This window comes from Tympanuchus pallidicinctus, unplaced genomic scaffold, assembly GCF_026119805.1.
Source record: "Tympanuchus pallidicinctus isolate F22 unplaced genomic scaffold, pur_lepc_1.0 scaffold5, whole genome shotgun sequence".
Classification (NCBI taxonomy): domain Eukaryota; kingdom Metazoa; phylum Chordata; class Aves; order Galliformes; family Phasianidae; genus Tympanuchus; species Tympanuchus pallidicinctus.
Window position 1 is genome coordinate 40,188,591 of NW_026294769.1, and position 19,284 is coordinate 40,207,874.

The window sequence follows — 19,284 nt, forward strand, 5'->3', positions numbered from 1 at the left end:
ACACCTCTGGATGCTTCCATAATGCAGTATCATAGCGGAAATAAAAAACCATGGAGCGAGTCCACCAAGGAATAAGGGAGAAGATTTTGGAGTTAGGAAGATATTATTTTTTTATTAGCTCATAGTTATCAGGCCAGTCTGCCTTTTCTGTATTGCTGTAATATACTCATGTTCAGCAACATCTTGGGTAAAGTCCAGGAAAAATAAATCTGGCAGATCATTGCTTTTTTAAATGCTATGCTTTTTTCAGTTGAGGACTGTGGTTGTGAGTTTGCAAAAATCAACAGTTTTTGTTGACTTTAAAAATATAAGTAGCAGAGATCAATGGGAAAGGCCTTTACTTTTCAAAAGCACATCCAGCTGAACTGTACGGGCAGACTTACGTGCTTAATACCACAAGTACATATCATGCCTAATTTCAAAACACTCCAGCTCAGCCAAAGGGTAAGGCGAGGAGTACCTTCATCCTGAGTTATCCATGTCTACATGTAGACATGTCTCTCTCAGACATTGCTAAAAGTGCAGTTTTAAGTATGCAGACCAGTATGGTCTCTTATGTCATGTGCAAGTGCTAGTAGGATTCACAAAATAAGTAGGCATTTTTTTGTATAACTATCCTATAAAACTGAGCCCAGTAGCCTTTACTGGTCTGTCAAGTATACATACCATGCCATGTAGCACTCACACTTTAAACTAATAGTTTCCTGGATCTTGGCAGGGCAGGAGCAGGAAAGTGTTTCTGCCTCTGGCTCTCCTGGGGAGGAAGAAGTATGTGAGGAAAGACTCATCATGTTACCTTCATGAATGAAGTGCTTAGAAGTAAACTATATTGTGATGCCTGCATGGAAGGAGGTATCTTCTCGTGTTTAAGCTAATGTGGTTGAGTTGCAGAGGCTAGATCACTTTCTATGGACCTCTCCCTTTAATATTTCCTATTTTTTCCAAATCCTCTGATTTTCCATGTGCCATTCATAGCTTTCCCCAGGACTTGTTAGAGAACTTTGGTATCTGAACTGGATTCAGGTCATGGCCAGGGAATGACTGATGGTGTTCATTTCTCAGTATGTGAGTAGACTTTGGTAACTCAAAACGATTCACAAGTAGTGTCACACAGAACTTAGCAGTAGGGAATCTTGAGGGCGTAGGCATGTATGAAGCACTTCCTTCTTCAGAATTAAAAAGCTTTTCTTACATTCATTTGAGATTCTCAGTTCCTCAGGGAGTGCATCTAATCTGTCCTAAAATAATAGATCACCAAGAAAGATTGGGAGCTAGAGCAAATACCACTGGGCAGAGTAATGGGGAAAAGACATTAAATTTCTTTTGAAAAACAAAACCCATTTTTGTCCTTACAGTCTGATGCAGTTCACCTAATTTTGAGCACTAATCTGAAGTGAAAAAGGAGTCATTTACTCTAATTTTCCCTTGTTGAATATGGAAGGTGGTGGTCAATACCAAACTATAGACTGCCCACACTTTTGGTTGTCTCAGCCCCTTCCCACTGATTCTAAGGGTAGTAAAAACAAATTAGATCATCACTTAGGAACTGGTTACTCCAATGGGATAAAAACTTAAAAGCCATGTTTATTGAGAGATTTTAATGCTGAAAGATGGAGAAAAGTTCCTACTGGAATTTCAAAAAAATGTACAATTTCCACTTATTTTGATGGAACTGTGCTAATACCTTTGAAAACTGGATCTGGAAATCTGAGTTTCACTAAAAGCAAGTGGAATTTAGTATATTAAAAACTAAGTCATACCTGAAAAAACTTTGAGGTTTAGATACTTGAGTAGTTTTATGAATTTTAGCCTTTGTCCATTCACTTGTTAGGGCAATTGGACATTTAGTTTAACTAAGATTCTCTGAATATACATAGGATTTTATAGAGAAAAAAATCACTTATGTCAATTAAAAAAATAATGATAAAATGCAGGAGACCTTTACCTACAAGAACAGAGACTAGAGTCCAAGTAAGTAATTCCCCAACATCTGAAGTTGAGCTAGAAGTGGGAAAGGTAACACCTGCAAATTAATTTTTACCCAGTTGCTTATGTTATTTTATTTATGTATACTGTTTCTCTAGACAGAGAGATTTGGACTGAACTTTTGGAAAATAATTTGCGTCTTCTTAATTACTTAATTACATATAAGTTACTGCTCTTTCTGAGTGAATGTATCGTTTGTCCTAAAATGGAGCCCCGCTATTCCATTTTATTTTGCAAGTGGAAAATGATCCTTTGCTCAAAGCTCCACTGACTTCAAGAGGGTGTACAGAAAATTGTAAAAGCTTACAGGTGGTGTTACTTGCAGGATTCAGCCTGAACCTTCATGTATATCTGTATTATGTATCTGAAATATGCAACTTAAACCAGAAATAATAGCATCAGTAATCCTTAAGAAGGGCATTACAGAAAGTGAGCAGCTACATGTTCTCAATGCTAAGGACATTCTGTGCTAACTAGTACAGTTAGTAATGAGCATGTTAGAATTGTACATAGAAAACTTACGAGCTAAAATGATGAACATGTTCTGGTATAGTGACATTTTTTTGCTGGGTTTGCTACTAGCACTTGTTCTATTATGCAAATCAGCAAATAATATTTTTAGAAATCCTCTTTTTATTACTTATCTCTATCAGATAATTGCAGCAGGAATAGCAACACCTTTTTATCCACAAACAATTGGGTAGAGTTAGAAGTCGCTGGAGTGAGAACTTACAATTTTAAAGTGATCATGAATATATTAGCTATTACTCTAATTGTACCCCTTTGTCATTCTCTTTTAACTGCAGCAGTGTGACAGGATTTCCAGTATCTTCTTCAACAATAACAGAAATCTGTGGCACAACAGTGACACTATTAAAAAAATAGTTATGTATTGTTAAGTGCTATCCATGCATGCAGCAGTAGCATGAGAACTCTGCATCTAAATATGCCAATAAATCCTGATTTGTCTGTAGAAGTGACATACCCATCAGCCAAATACACCAGAAGTAATTATCCAGTCAGCCTGAGTGCACAATGAAGATGAAATTAATTTCTTTAAGGGGATCTTCAATAAAGTTTTATTTTATTTATTATCATAGTAGAAAATGAAATAAGTGTTAATTTCCACAATAAATGAAATAATTCATTTATTTTCCAATGTGATAAACACGAATGTAGCATAGCTAATAGACATTTCTACGTTCAAACATGATCATTCATGTTTTAAATAGCTTAATACTGAAGTCATTAACGAGTTACAGAAGTATAATTGCTGACATTACTTGGCTAAAAGAGCCAAGTACACTACACTTTAAAAGTACACTGGGATACTATTGCTGTTCTTCATATATTCCTTCCTTTTGATGTGACAGAAGATAAATTAATGAATTTGTGTTTGCTAAGCACTTAGTATTATTTTTCCTCTCTCTTTTTCTTTTTTTTTTTTTTTTTTTTTTTTTTAATAGGATAAAAAGGAAATCTCTATTAATGCGCAGTGGAAGCAAGTGTTTTTCCAGTTCAGCAGTTTGAGTTGTTTCAAGAGGAGAGTAGCATGGTCTGTAACTCTGACAGCTAGTAGTAGTTTAGTTTACTGCTTCTACCACCTGCCTTCTGGCTTATTATTGGAAGCAAGAAGCATGCAATTAAGTATGAGGAAATGAAAATAAATGACACTGTTCATTGCACATTACAAAGTGCCTGGCAGAAAGAATGCAGCTTGCCTGGACCCGGTGACCCCTGGGGAAAACATGTCTTTTGCCTGAGAAAAAGCCAGTGAATAAGACGCTGACCGTAGTTTTATCTGATATCAAACACAGTTGTTTTCTTCCTAACAGTTTTAAACTTTTAAAATTTTAGTTTAGTTTAATTCTGGTTGTTTTCTTCAAAGCATTAAGATACTTATCTAAAGTGAAACTTACCATGTGTATAGAGGCTACAGCACGCTGAACATGCAGGGATGTTTTAACAGTTTCTTGAGGAAAAGTTTTTGGATTGCATTTCCAATAGGACCAATTTTAACTGATTATTAAATTCTAAGTCATATTTCTAAGAGTTAATGTTTTTTAAGAGGTGATTAATTCAGTTTGTGAAGCAACACTGCATTGAATGCAGTGTTACTAAGTTTATAACTTGGATCCTCCCCTGCCCCAGAACCAGAATGCTTAAAGCCTGAACAATTTTAAATGCCTGTTTTGTGAATGCTAGATTCTCTCTATGTGGCTTCTGCAGTTGTTAAAACATAATGATAATAATTGGTTCTTAGTCATTCATCTGAAATTGGGTAAGCACCCCTACCAAGCTGAGTAAACATTATCCTGGTATCACAGAATAGGAAGAAACTGCAGCAGAGGGAAATCTGATAGTTTACTCAGAACATGCAGCAGATCAAAGAGTACTTAAAAGTGAGATACCAAATTGAGCAAGAAAGTAAGAGTTTGATATAAATCATGTTTTTCTGCTGCAGAAGTCAAATTCATCTTGTGTTGATCCCAGATGACTCCAGTGCATGAATTCAGCCATTACTGTCTGTTTTGTGTGGCCAGCTATAAGTAGCGGAGGAGCTTTCATAATGAAAGCAGAATCAATTAGTAACTTCATGTTTTCATGATCTGCTACAAAGCCAGAACACAGATGAAGTTTGCCAAAGTTTGTAAACTTTTCAGCAAAGGTGAATAGCCAGTGAATATTAGAATACAAATAAGTTCAGGTAGAAGTGCTGCCAAGACTTCGTGGTCTTTAATGATTTCATACTGAAGAAAGGAGTATCTTGGTAACGTGATGGGTATTGTTTTGAGTGTCATTTTATTCACCCCATAATTTAAAGTAAAACTTAAGGGTGCAAATTCAGGAGGAATTGAAACCATGCAAGGTCCAAACAAAAACCACCAACTTTCACATTTCTGGCTGAATGTGAGCACAGGAATCCTGTCTCTCTCCCTCCCTATCTCTCTCTTCCTCACCCACACCTTGTTCCCTCCTAATATCTTTCTTCTTTCTCCCTTCTTCTATCTGTATTTTGCATGGAAACTATGTAGAAGAAATTGTTTTAATCCATATTTTATTTGGGTAAAATTCCCCTATTCCATGAAAAGAAATGTTCTCTATTGCACTTCTTAATATGACTTCTTAGACTCTGATAAAAGGAAAAAAAAAAAAAAAAAAAAGATATTTAGATATCACTTGTTCAGTTTTTTCAAGTTAAAAACCATGTCTTTCCAGAGATGCTTTCTATCCTTAGTCCTGCACAACATGAAATATGGTTGACAGCTATATTACCACACTGCAGATTGCAAAGCAATTCACATTCACACTTCTAAGTGCCTCTCCTTTCAAGACTTATGGATGTATGCCAAATTACTTGCATTATGGTATATGGCCTTCTGTATGTACTTTATAGAACAGGCCTTTGGTTTCCATTAAAATCAATGAAGTAGAGTCCCAAACAGCTTTCCTATAGAGTGTAGTGGATGTCAAGCAAGGTTAATAATAAAATACTACATATATAATACATGTCTTCAACACACATCCATATTTCTATTTTTAACATGGTATTTTTGGTATTTAGGATGGAAACTCTACTGATAAACTTAGCTGTTGAGTTAAGTTCAGCTTTCAGTTTTTACCTTCATCAATGTATGTGAAAAATAAATATACAATTTAATACACTACTTAGACAATGTTTCCAAATGTAATGGACTAGCAAACATTTAAGGAGTTTAAGGTCTTATGCTAAAATAAAGAAAAACACATTAATGTTTCAAAGGAAATGGGTGAAACACAAGATACCCTTCAATGCTTGTTCATCTAGACAAATAAATGACTATGCCATGTCATAATGCCTCATTCTTAGTCTCTAAGTTCACATATTTCATTATGGTAGTTAAACAGACAAGTTAAAAAAAGATCAGAAGGAATGGTAAAATAATAGAAATAATATTATATGAACTATGAATATGCTTACTTTTAGTCCTATTAATGTGATAAGTGAAGCAAACGTACAGATTTTTAAAATAATGGACTCATGACAAACAGGTTAATTACAGGCCAGATTTTGGGAGAAGATAAGAGAAAGGAAATGCTTTAAAGACGTCTGAGTATAATTTCTTCTCCAGTGAATTTAGTGAGACTAATGCTGGATTGATGTGAAGGCGCAAGACAAGCAGAAGAGATGCATGAATAAGTGAATATGGAGTGGAAGGGTACATTTCATCTTTCTATTTATTGATTTATTTTTTCAATGAAATTATCCCTTTTCTTTAGGCTTACAGAGCCTAGAAGCAACGTAGCAACAACACAGTTTCAAAGTTTCAAAGTTGCCTTAAATCTAGAGGAACAAAAAAAAACAAACCAAACAAAACAAAACAAAACAAAAAGTAGCATGAAAATCACTGTTGCTGGCTGTTTTCAACAAGTGTGAAACCCTTAAAGTTCTACTCATGCTAGAAGAATGTGGTATTAGAGTGGGGGCATGGTGGACTCATGATACATGTTTCTGTGTAGCGTTATATTTTTGTGGTCCATAGTCGCTGTAGGGCTGTATTCTCACAAATGGATTTCAGACAGTATTTTTCTCTGTAATTGTAGCATATGTGAAAACTGCTGATCTGTATCTCAAAGATAGTCTCTAAAATCACATTCTGTGGTTATCAAATATCAGTACCTCCTTTTATCGAGGTAGCTTGAAAGAAATGATAGGGAACAGTCAGCTATATGTACTGCAAATGAGTATCCACATGTAATGTTGAAAATGAAGCAAACCGATGCTGTTTAAAAATATTGGCCTAATTAGTAAGACAGAAAGTATGCTGGGTAATTTCAAAATTCTGAAAAGAAATTTCGGGGGATTAAATATAGTTCATAAGAATTACTGTATTGGGTCACACTTCTTCTTATCTCTTAAAAGGATGCATGAAGTGTGCTAGGAATAAATTACAGCAGAGAGTGCAAGTACATTGTGGTCTTTCATTTGGTGTGCCCACATACTTCAGTAGCTACTTCTGGTAGGTCTCAGCCTCATGAATTCATCTAATCTCTTTCAAAATCTTGAAGTTCAGTCCTGTAACAGAAAAAAAAATTATTGTCCATTGAAGTGGTTGAACAGAAATTCCAAATTTAAAAAATAAGTAAGGTGTGTATTTTCTTTACCAAATTGTAAGGAATCAGTCATAATTACGTAAGCCTTTTCTCCAGAGTTTTATCAGCTCTAAACATCATAAGCTATGGTGGCAAAAATCAGCAGAGACTGTAAAGAGCATGAAGACAAAAGGCAGAAAATTCAAATTTACAAAAGAATGTTGTTGATGTCCGTTAAAATCATTTATAAATTTCAAGATCAATTTTAAAGGGGCAATAGGTTTTGCCAAGAATTTCACTTACAGGTCAACCAGGTGATCAATTCAAGGAAAATAGGATGATTGAAGATGTTTAGAATTTAGATTAATGCAAAATTCATAGTTGAGTCTATAGGAAATTACTTGGTAACAGCAGTATGCCTTGAAATGAGGAAATAAATTTCTGTTTAGTATTACTTGCTCTAAAGTTGACTTCTCAGATTACTGGAGAGGACATCTGAATATAGTAAAATTTATGACACAACAGCAGGTGACTATCATCTGCTTCAATCCGGAGTTAAACTGTGTGCTCAGATATTATTTCCCAGTTGTTATTAGCTCATTGGAAGTTCAGTGTAAATGTTCTCCAGGAGCACTTAGTGAACTGCCCTGGAGACCACTAGCCAGATCCTCAGCTGCTGACAAGGAAAAAAGCCATAAGTGTGAGGAAAACATTGAATTCTCACTGAAAGTCCCCGGTGTCTCATGCAAGGACCTCCTGCCAGAATATATTAGTCTAGCTCTTTGATTTATCTTTTGTCCTCTACTGAGCCGAGTGCAGCAAGTCCAGAACTATAATATAATCTACTTAAGAACAAGATTATATACTTATCTAGCTTTGGAGACAGCTCTCTACATTTTTGGCGTACCTTGAAAGTGGAGACCAAAGTTACAGCTCCTGGTCAGGTCCTGCTAAGTAATGATGAGGCCAGCATTCAAGTGAATGTGACTGGTAGAAGCTGAGGATGCTGAAATCTTTACACAGTGTACAAGTATGTGGCCTAGTATGATGTGGAGTTTTCATTATAACATATAGTGTTTTTATAATCCCAGAATTGTGAGGAGAATTAAGTATCTGATATTCACTAATAAGTCTTGAAAAAATGCTTGGTTTCAGTGGAAAGGAAAAGTGTTCAGAAAACATAAAACTATGATGTATTAGCATAATGTCACTGAGAATCGAGTGTTACAGTCTTTTATACTTTTTCACTGGTGTTCCATAAACATGCAACGCATCAGGTTAATATATCAAATATATACATAAAGTCTTCCTGCAGTGTTCCATATATTGCTGTTAAATCTTCTGAGATTAAAACAGAAACGCAATGTACTCTAAATAAATATAGAGCTACTGAATCATAACAAAAAATGTTGAATTATCTTTTTACCATAAGAACTATGTCAGAATCTCCTGATGAAAATGCTGATAGGTTGAAATCAGATTTATTTTTTTTCCTTTCTCAGAAATGTGCCAATTTCAACAAAACCTTTTCAGTTTCAAGAAGGCTTTTCTGTTTAAAAGTGAATAAAGCTTAGAAGACCCACCTGGCCAGTAATGTATGTAAAGGAAGACAGCACAAAGGTCAGTCTGTTCCCATGCCTACTTTACATGATGGCTTGAACCTCAGTTTTCAACTGAGGTGAATGCCCTGCCTCTTGACAGTAGTTTCAGTTTCCCTCACTGAACATGCTCCAGTCTGTTTACACATACACATAAGTGATTATTTGGGGGATGGAGCTACAGTCCAGCTCTAGCACAGGGACCCAATAGGGGGTCCCTATTCCTCAAGAGGAAAAAAAGATGTTTGAATATTCCAGAAATCATCATCAGAAAGAGAATTCTGACCAAAGTAGAAAAAAGGATAAAAGATAATCAGGACCTGTCTGGATGCCTACCTATGCAACATATTGTAGGGTACCTGCTGTAGCAGGGAGGTTGCACTCAATGATCTCTTGAGGTCTGTTCCAGCCCTGCAATTCTGTGATTCTGTGATTCTGTAAAAACTTCCAAGAAATGAAAGTATCATTGGAATGGTAATATTTCAATAGGTAAACACTGCAGCACTAAGCTATCTCTTTATCTACTGTATGTGAAGCAGTAGATATAGAACAGAATTTACCTGACAGAAATGTTGCCCTTTTTTTTTTTTAATCTGTGGATTTGGTGACAATTTCTTGTTTGGGTGAAGAAAGGTGTGAGTTTAACTCTTGTTGTAGACTTCTGGAAAAGCACACACCACTAAAGCCATCTGCATGCAGGGATCAAGCTGACAGGAGGTTCACCCACGCAGAGGCCGAGTATTTGAGCCAATTGCTTATTTACCAAAGTGACACTGAAGAGCTCAGCCCTGCATCTCCTGAAGACAGTAGGAAAAAAAAAAATCAACAAACAAGCCCCATACTGCACTCACTTCTGTGGCCTTATATCTGCTTTTCATAATACTCTTTTACTTTGCATTTCATTTAGCTATCAAGCAATCTCCTGAAACATAAATTCTTTCTTGTCCCCTTGATACGAGATTTTACTTTACTTCGAATGTTTGACTCTTATTTGCAAAGACAGAGTTAAAAAAAAGCATTTTATTTGTGCTATGAAATGAAAATGGAACAAGCTCCTACAGGCGGGCTGCTTTGTTGAGTCAAATTTATACTCTCATTTTGAGTGTGGAGCTTATACCATTCTTCACTTCACAGGAGGAGATGTGCTTTACACTAATACACAGTAATCTCTGTACATTCCCTACTCACTTTCTTTGCTTTCAGCCACACCTTAGTGGGAAATTTCTCTGAGAAATTAACATGGGAATTGGCTTGCAACTGCATTTTCAAATATATTTATCAGTGCAGTTTTTGTACTGTTATGACAAAGAGATTCTTCTAATAATAGTGATTGATTTTTGATGACAGACAAAACCCAGACGCTGAAAACTTCTACATATGGAATGTTTATTTTCCTTGTACATTTTGAACATGAAATAAGTTAAATTATTGTTATTTTCAACACACCTTTTAAATTGAAAAATTGATGAGTGAAAGAATTCAAGAAATTACGTTCAAAAGCCTAAGAAGTGGTGTAATGTTTTCTACAAATATTAACAATTAGGAGAGAAGATCTTGCATTATTTTGTTTTCTGAAATCAGTATAATAGAGAGGTTGTATATAATAGATAATGCTAGCTGTGTCAGTATGGGTGTCTTGCAAAAGCTAAATAAATAAAAAGTGACTTAGCTTCTATTTACCTTGCAGCAGGTGAACAAATAATGTGACAGTGAAATAAATTATTTTTTCCTGCCAGCTAAGCATATCGTCAATCCTTCTTACTAAAGTAATGAAGCAGGGAAACAATATTTTGTTTGCTTTTCACTGTGGTGGAGAATGTTCACATCAAAAAAGAAGATAACACTTCAAATTCAAGGATAGCTGTGGTATGGTTTTATCACCTTCCTTCTAAGTCATGTATTGCTTTTTCTTTTAAATCAGTCTGAGATCTCTCTGGACTATCCTGTCAGGAATATTGCCTCCTAGCAGTTGCTAGCCAAATTTCTACAAAAATAAATACAGGCACTGCGTTCTGAAAATTTTGTTTAAGTGCTGGGTTACTTATTTAATTCAGGATTTTTTTAAAGCAAGTGTATGCGTCTTCTGCTGATATGATCATCTTCAGGTCCTCTTAATTCTTACCTGCCTGAAAAGTATGATGGAAATAGTGCAAAAGCAATACAAAACAAAATACACGTTTATTTGCCTCTAATTCACTTTCAGTTGTAAGTCCTGACTTCAGTTTAAATTTCAGAGATCAATGCAGAACAAAGTATATGTAAAATCTTAGAGATGGCCTTTTAAAGAGAGAACAATGAAGATAATGTTCTGTTGTTTACTTCCTCTGACAGAATTCCAGGAGGACTCTTTTCCTTGGATTCTTTGATATTAGACTACTAAATCCACTTGTACTAACAGTCCTGAACTTCTGAAAACCTCTATAATATGTATATCTGACAGCTTTGAGAAGCAGTGGGAAGGAAGTGAATGAGTGTGTGCAAAATGGAATCTTGTTGGCAACTGGGAAAATTGCCAGTAGATTCAATAAAGCTTTTCATTAAATTCAATGTGTAGTACATTAAAGTTCATTTTGGCCCACTCCCTAGAGCTTTTAAAATTATACAGGTTAAAAAAGTTATATGAAATTTTACCTGCTTGCAAATATTCAATTTTGTGTTGAATCTATTTTAAACTCACATGAATAATTTTGAAGTATCTGCTAAGGATTTGTGTCAGGTATACAGTTTCTTTCTTTTTGTTTTCTGTCTATGTGAATCAATTGAAGCTGTGGTGTTGTTTTCCTGGGTACTTGTGTGTGCACACTTGGCAGCAACAAATGAAAATATATATACACAGTTCATTTGTGTCTAAGAAAATTCTACTGTTGATGAAGGATTTTTTCCCGATTATGCCAGAATGATACATAATTAAGATTGCTCTCACCTTTTCTCCCTTAAGTTCAGATTTTTTGTTTTGTTTTGTCTTGGATGACCAACTTCTTTTATCAATAAATGTCTATGAGAAGTTGAATCCCAGAATTCATGAACCTTGAGAACCCTATGGAACAAGGCATGTTTTTATTCCTTAGATGTGGAAAAAGGGAAGCCCTTTCCTGCCCATCCTGAGAAGCTGTAAACCTGAAGAGGATTGTACCAGTGAAATGCTGTGAGAAGGAGTGGTTTTCTACAGAGGGTGCTTTACAGCTGTAAAACCTTAGGTCACGCATTTGAATTCCACTCAGACTGGTTCCTAGGTCAGAAGACAGAATTCCCAGCCAAAGGCTGGGAGTTTACTGACCCCTTTGAAGTAAGTGTATGCCATAAATTTATTCCTTCGTGTCTGGACACCAATAGCAGTAACTAGAGGCCTTGAGGCCTTGAGGCCAAGAGAAGACGAGAGGTCCCCTGGTACAGAAGCAGTTACATTCACTGATATTAGACCATTGCTGTATCCTGTAAATTAATTCAGGAACATGAGTATTGAGCGTTGACAGGTTAATTTCTATTAAAAAAAAAATCCACAAAATGAACACCATTCTGCGAGAAACCACTATCAGGATATGGCTCATGTGACAGATACTGAGTTATCCCAAAGCACAGGTAGAGCCAAAGTTACTTTGGGTGGGAGTCAGTGATGGATGCTTGCAGTACTGCCCAGAGGAGTTCAGATGTGTTTTGAGGAGACCTGCACCTTCTTACAGCACTGGCTGTGTAGTGTATGTCATAGAGGTGTTCGTACCTCCGATTGAGGTGCAAGATAACCATTTTTTCAGCTTTGCTATGGTCTTCAACCTCAACAACAGTAGAAGCTACAAACCTTTCTATAAGTCTTTGCTCCTTTTCCTGTTGTAATTTTTTCTGTCAGTGTTTTGTGCAGTCTTTATATTTGTTTTAAAAATAAAGTTTTCAAAGGTATACAGTTACATATTTTTTCTTATAATGAATTTCCATTCTGTACATTTCAAATACTTCTTTTCATGGCTGGCGTTGCTTCTGATACAGTAACTCCTGTCCCTCATTGATTATGCTTCATCAAAGTGTTATCTAGGTTTAAAATTGCCCTCTAGTTTAGACTAAGATAGCGTTTAAACTTATTCCTGTTTGTTTAAGTTATAGTGTGGTAACCTCAGAAATGATAGAAGGATACAGGCAAGGACTCATAATTTTTCATGCTTCTTTACTGTTATTCTCTTCTATCTCCACGAAGAGCAACCCTTAATTGTATTGTTTATGAATTGTTGATTTTTTTAGTAGTAGCAGTGCCTATCCTCTAGGTGCCTGTTGTTCAGATTTTTATCTTTTTTACACTGTTGTCCATGTAGAAATAAAGAATTTACTTTGGTTTACTGTATGTTGTCAGTCAACTTGCATGAACAAAGGAAGTAATACCATATCTTTTGGTGACATGAAACGCTGGTGAAAGAAGCAAAAAAAATTATACAGTGGCAAGAACAACCATGAACCAGTAGGAATATAAAATGTCTTTACTTTGTTATCTCACAGCATTGAGATGCTCATAACAGTTCAGAAAGCGTACCGCCCACACCACAGGATCTTGCTCCTCTTTAATTTTCTCTAATTTGTGTAGTGAATAACCAAATACTCATAATGCAATTAGAAGATAATCAGGCTTGTAATTATGTTAATTGCTGGAGACTTACATCAATCCTCCAGCAAAGTGATAGTATTTCAGGGGAACTGTTAACATGGGAAAAGAGAGGAAGCACACATGTGAGAGAAAGAGAGATTGGGGGAGTGAGTAAATTGATGAACAGCTTAGGCTTGTATCATTGAGCAACAATGAGAATACAGTGGTGCAACAATTGAAAAGGGCCTCAAGGGAAAAAACTCAGAAAATTAGGTTTTAGGTACCAGCAACTCAACCTCTTTTGTCTGTTTTCTTCCCATAAATAATCATGTTGTGCATCTATATTTATTGTAATAAGCTCAATTCAGAGAAATCAGATCCATAGCTGAACAGGGAACAAAAGGGAACTGTTCAGCTATGCAGCAGATTGCTATGTCTCCCACACCACTGAAAGAGCCACTGTATTACCTTCTGTCCTCGACTCCTGGGGGTATTCTTTTCTCATGGTGATGTCCGATATTACATTTAAAACCATAATACTGCAACTGCAATGGCCTGTCTCAGAACTGTCATGGATCAGTCATAATCTGTGAAAAACATACAATACATAGTGGACTGACAGAATTTATAAAATAATCCGCACTGAAGATGCTTTTTTTATTTACCTTTTTGTCTGTACTGCATGTGGATTGTAGTGATTGTCCAGGCCTTTTGAAAGTCAGTTTTGTCAGTTGACATCCGATATTAGTTGTAGACGATGATTGCATTTTATTAGTATGGCTATTCTCAGTTTACAGAATAGTCTTCTGTGTTTAGACTGCCTGCCAGAAATTGTCTAACTGCCTTAAAAAAAAGTGTTATTACTAAGTTATTTATTTATAGTCGTTTAGAAGATAGTTTATATGTAGGAAGATAAATGAGTAGGAATAAAGGAAGTTGGGCTCCCTTTACTCCCATTTGATCTTTTTTTCACAGTTTCCATGATGGTAATGAAAAAGATAATGAAAAGTTGTTTTGTCTTTTTGCTTTTGTGTTTGTGCATGCAATTAAACTAAAGGACATTTTGCAACATTTGGTTAGAAATTTACTTAAATGTAGAAGTACATTTTCTTCTCCAACTTCATGGAAAAATACTTGCCATATATTTTAAGTTAGCATTATACTATTATTTATGAACTCTATAAATAATTATGTAAAGAGCTGAGGGATTTTATACAAAACATTTAAAGATATGTAAATATGCTATTTCAAAATACTTTCTACATGTGACTGTTGTATTTTTTGATTCAGTTTTAACTATCAAGTGTCAATGGTCTTTCCTACCAGATGTCTTTAAATTCCAATTAAGCTTGATTTCACCATTCTAAAAACCCTAGGAAGACTTAAAAGAAACTCTCTCAAGGTCTTCATCTACTAGAGATTTCTCCCCTGTTGTTTCTTCAAACAGATGAGTGCTGCATACTTTGGCTCCAGCCATGACAACACAATACCCATGAAGCAGCCCTTAAAGATCACTCTGGTGTTCACACAGCAGGAGTTCGGAGAACATAAACCCAGTACAAGCCCAAGTTTCCAGACACATAATTCCTCAGCTCTGTGGGGCTGCATGACCTTGTTTGGCCCATCCTGGTGTATCCTTGTTGCGGAAGTGTGGTGAAGATGGGGATTCTGAGATGCTCCATATCTCTTCTGAGGCTCTGCAGGTGTCTGAAGGAACTGTAGTTGTCTGACAAAAAAAAAAAAAAAACAAAATGTGCGCATGGGACACCTTCAAATCAAAACAGCTCAGGTGAAAAATTACAAGGGGAACATTACAGCCTTCTCCCTCACTCCATGTCCTGACCACACAGCTCTACGCAACACACATCCTAGCAGTGCAAAGTGGTTGTACGGTTCAGCAATCCTCAGCTTTAATTTATACAGACTGGCACACTTGGACCTTCATTGAGCTACAATTTCATTTTACCTCAGTACACTTCCAACATTTCTGAAAGTGAGGTTTCAAATACCAGGAGTTTCCACCTGAAGAAGAAACTGATTCTCAGGGAAGAAAGCAAGTTTTTAAAATTAGAAACGAACAAACAAAAAACAACACAAACCTTTACCTTTACACCTACTTCGTCAGCTGAACAGCTTCACTGTCCAGTGAAGGAGGAACTTCACTGTTCCTCCATCATATCTGAAAAGTCTCCATCATATTAGAAAAGTTGTGGCTGTCAGCTGAGGTCCCGGATGACTGGAGGAGGGGTCACTTCACCCCCATTTACAAGACAGGGAGCAAGGAGGATCTGGGGAACTACAGGCTGGTGAGTCTCACCTCTGTGCCTGGGAAGATCATGGAACAGATCATCCTGGATGACATGCTTGATCACATGAGGATCACACCTACACAGCCAGCACAGCTTCACCAGGGGAAGGTCATGCTTAACCAATCTGGTGGCCTTCTATGATGGAGTGACAGCATTGGTGGACAAGGGGAAGGCGACCGATGTCATTTACCTGGACTTGAGCAAGGCCTTTGATATGGTCCCCCACCACATCCTTATCTCCAAATTGGAGGAATGGGGATTTGATGGGTGGGTCACTCGATGGATAAGAAATTGATTGAAAGGACGCAGACAGAGGGTGGTCATCAATGGCTCTATGTCCAGGTGGAGGCTGGTAATGAGCAGCGTCCCCCAGGGGTCTGTGTTGGGACCGGTGCTCTTTAACATCTTTATCAATAACATCGATGATGGAATCGAGTGCACCCTCAGTAAGTTTGCTGACAACACCAAGCTGAGTGGTGCGGTTGACATGGTGGAAGGAAGGGATGCCATTCAGAGGGACCTCGAGAGGCTAGGAAGGTGGGCCTGGGTGAGGTTCAACATGGCAAAGTGCAGAGTTTTGCACTTGGGCTGGAGGAATCCCAGGCATCCATACAGACTGGAAGGAGCGGTCCTTGAGAGCAGGCCTGCAGAGAAGAACCTGGGGGTCTTGATAGATGAAAAGCTTAACATGAGCCAGCAGTATGCCCTTGCTGCTTGGAAGGCAAATGGTATCTCCATCAGGTCTCTTCCAACCCTGGACGTTCTGTGATTCTGTGAAATGCTTAACGCTGAGATCTTTGTATGAATGCAATTATGAAGATATCTATGATATTTTACTGAAGTTAGGACAGTTGTCAGTAATGAAGTGTAATTTATTACCAAAAATATGTTTGTTATGTATTGTTGTAAGTGTGTGTAGAATTTTAAACAACTATCATTCCAACTTTATGCATGCTGTAATTTTATTGTCTTTTGTTGAAGCTTGCTATAGATTCCCATCTAGAGTTAGGAGAGGAAGGAGTAGAATGGGTGGTTAAAACAGTGTATTCAAAGTCAAAATTTGAAAGAAAGGAAGTTTTGTTCAGTAAAAACTTTTCTTCATGCTTCTCTTGGAATCTTCTTTGGATTTTACCTGTCAGGAACAAGCTCCTTAAAATTGGCTTTATGTGTACCTGGAATTTGGATTTGCTTGTGCAGGTGGGATGAAGGGTTGACTTATAAATCCCAGTGGCAGTATCATGTGAAAGACTCCCTTCAGGGCCTCTTGGCACTTTCTGTTGGTAGCACAATAACTGTATTTCATGACATTGTCCAGGATACGGAGCATGGGCAAGAGAAAGCATTATTATTCACAAGCCCCAGATGCTGGTTCAATACCCTGTTTGTTTTCACTAAAATGTCTTTGCTTCTGGCTGTCAAATCTCAGGATTTTCCTACAGGTTAATTCAAGGTGGTTTCTGAAATGGTTGCAGACTCCCTACAGCTGGTCCTGTAGCTGTCAACTTTCTCAATCATTCATTTGCAGTTTTTGGCTCTGTAGTTTCTGATTAAAGACCTTGAAAATTTCTGCCTAATCTGATCGGGGTTCTCCAGGTTATTTAACTCTTTATGAATCATCCTGTACATGAAATAGTTGAAATAAATGAAACTAGTATAAAAGACGTGGACTCATTGTCCTGATGCCACTCCACATACCCCCTTGCTCCCACTGCCAATGCAGTAGATCCCAGCCTCTTTTAAGTGAATTGTTTTTACCACACTTCTTTGTAGGTTGATGTCTGAGAAGGCTGCTGTAAAGGGATGAAATAAATGCACACCAAAGAAATAAAAAATACCAGTGTCTACCTTTAACAAGGTGGAGAACATAAGAATTTTCTTTCTTTAATTCTATGGAAGAAATGCACATACATTTGATAGAACATTCTGCACCAGCCAGTGACACAAGGGAATAGTGGTGCGGGCAGAAAGAAATAAAAGATTCAGGAAAATGTTCTGTGATTTGGATGAAGTTCAGACCACAGATCTATGTGTCATAATCAGGAGGACAGGAAGAAGCAAAAGAAAATTTTCATAATGTCAATGAAAATGTATACATTTTGAGTGAGTTTCTCCAGATTGTTGCAAGCACATGATCAGTCTAATGACAATTCATACCAAAATAGAGTCTGGCATTATTTTGCCCTTTTAGAACATCACCTGTTTCACTGTTCATGACTGTGAAGTTCAAGAAAAGAAACATATTTAGTTCTTATTTCCTGTATTTGAGCCTATCTCAGCATGCAGTTTATATAAGAGCCTCATAGAGGTATGTCCTCCTATCTCTCCCCCCTCTTCTGTCTGCCACATGTATATTTGTTACTGTATGCTACTGCTCCATGTTGGATCTATGTCTTGGCATTCTTAAATTAGAAGAAGTCTAGTGACAGTGGCATATGTATATCCCCAGTGACAAGTAAGGCACTTCAAAATACTGTACATCCTCTCTATATATATAGGTACACATAAATATATTCCCATATTTCCCACCTAATAAAAGTTGATGACGTGCATGTAGATGAACATCTACCACACATACAGGAACAGATGCTGTAATAACTGCTACTGCTGGATCAATACAGTACTACACAACTCTCTGTGATAGCAGGACCTGAGCAAATTAAGTTTGGAGTTGTTATTGTTCCTTTGTAAAAGAACACTAGCTTTTTCTACAATGGAGTGTGAAAAGCCATGCTACTGAAGCACTAACAATGATGCTAAAAATGTTACTTACTAGAGCAGGTTATCACACGGTTGGAGGAGGAAAATATATGGATACAAATCAAGCTGTTTTACAGTGTAGATGTTCATGGGCATTTGGAAAAATGAATGGATCATCACTGAGTGCCTTGGTCTACATAAGCTTTGCAATGAGGAAATGATACTTTCTTCTAAATGTGTCACATTATTCTGGGAGTTATGTGAAATTTTGAGTAATTCTGAGCTGTGACATATCCACTAACTAGTCAGTGAAGAAAAATATAATTACCTTCATATATAGAAAAGTAGATATAATGTAGGAAGACTTTCCCAAAACTCTGGCCACATGCAGGAAATGAGTAAGAAAGTTTGGGATGAGACATAATTTTGTTTTCTTTTCCTGTGGGAGCTGTGTGCAGAAAACAAACAAACCAACAAAGCAGTAGAACTTTTAAGGAAGAAAGCAGAAGAAAGTCAGAAAAGACTGATCTTCAGAAGGAGCTAAGAGGATGTGTCTTTGGGTAAAAAGCTGTGAATACTTTCGTTGTTGCTTTGCTTTGTTTGTTTTAAACAAAATATTGGATCCATTCTTTTTCTAAACACAAGTCCTTGAAATAGATGCAGGACTCCATCAACAATTCTCCAGTGCTCAAGACACTGATTTTGGCTTTGTACTTTATTAAAAATAGTATTTTCCATCTGATTGATTACCCTGAGACTTTGCATTTACTCTGTAATTCATATGGGCTCAGATATTCTGACTCAAAGTATTTACATTTCATTAAAAAACAAAACAAACAAAAAAACCCCAAAAAACAAAAAAACCCACAATGACAAAAAAAATCACCCTGATTTTAATGTCATCTTTAGAAGTATGTTTTAAAACAAAGAGATTTTAGAGAAAAAAAAGATAAATTTTCTTCCTGCTTCCCTGCAGATTGGCTTCATGGCACACAGTAGCCTGGCTTTCTTACTTATGTGGATTTACAGCCTGAAATGAAAATAAAAGGAAGGC

The 19,284-nt window shown here is 36.7% G+C and overlaps 1 long non-coding RNA gene across 2 annotated transcripts in view; it reads left to right on the forward strand.

Annotated features, from left to right (window-relative positions):
- LOC128091424 (uncharacterized) overlaps positions 1–19,284 on the forward strand; it is a 45,301-nt gene that overhangs the window by 16,100 nt on the left and 9,917 nt on the right. Inside the window, exons 2-3 of one of the 2 annotated variants that reach the window (XR_008211402.1) lie at positions 8,562–8,679; positions 14,672–17,194. This is a non-coding gene — a long non-coding RNA (uncharacterized LOC128091424). Of the gene's footprint in view, positions 1–8,561; positions 8,680–14,671; positions 17,195–19,284 lie in introns of those variants that run through there. The other variant, XR_008211403.1, reaches the window with a different exon arrangement.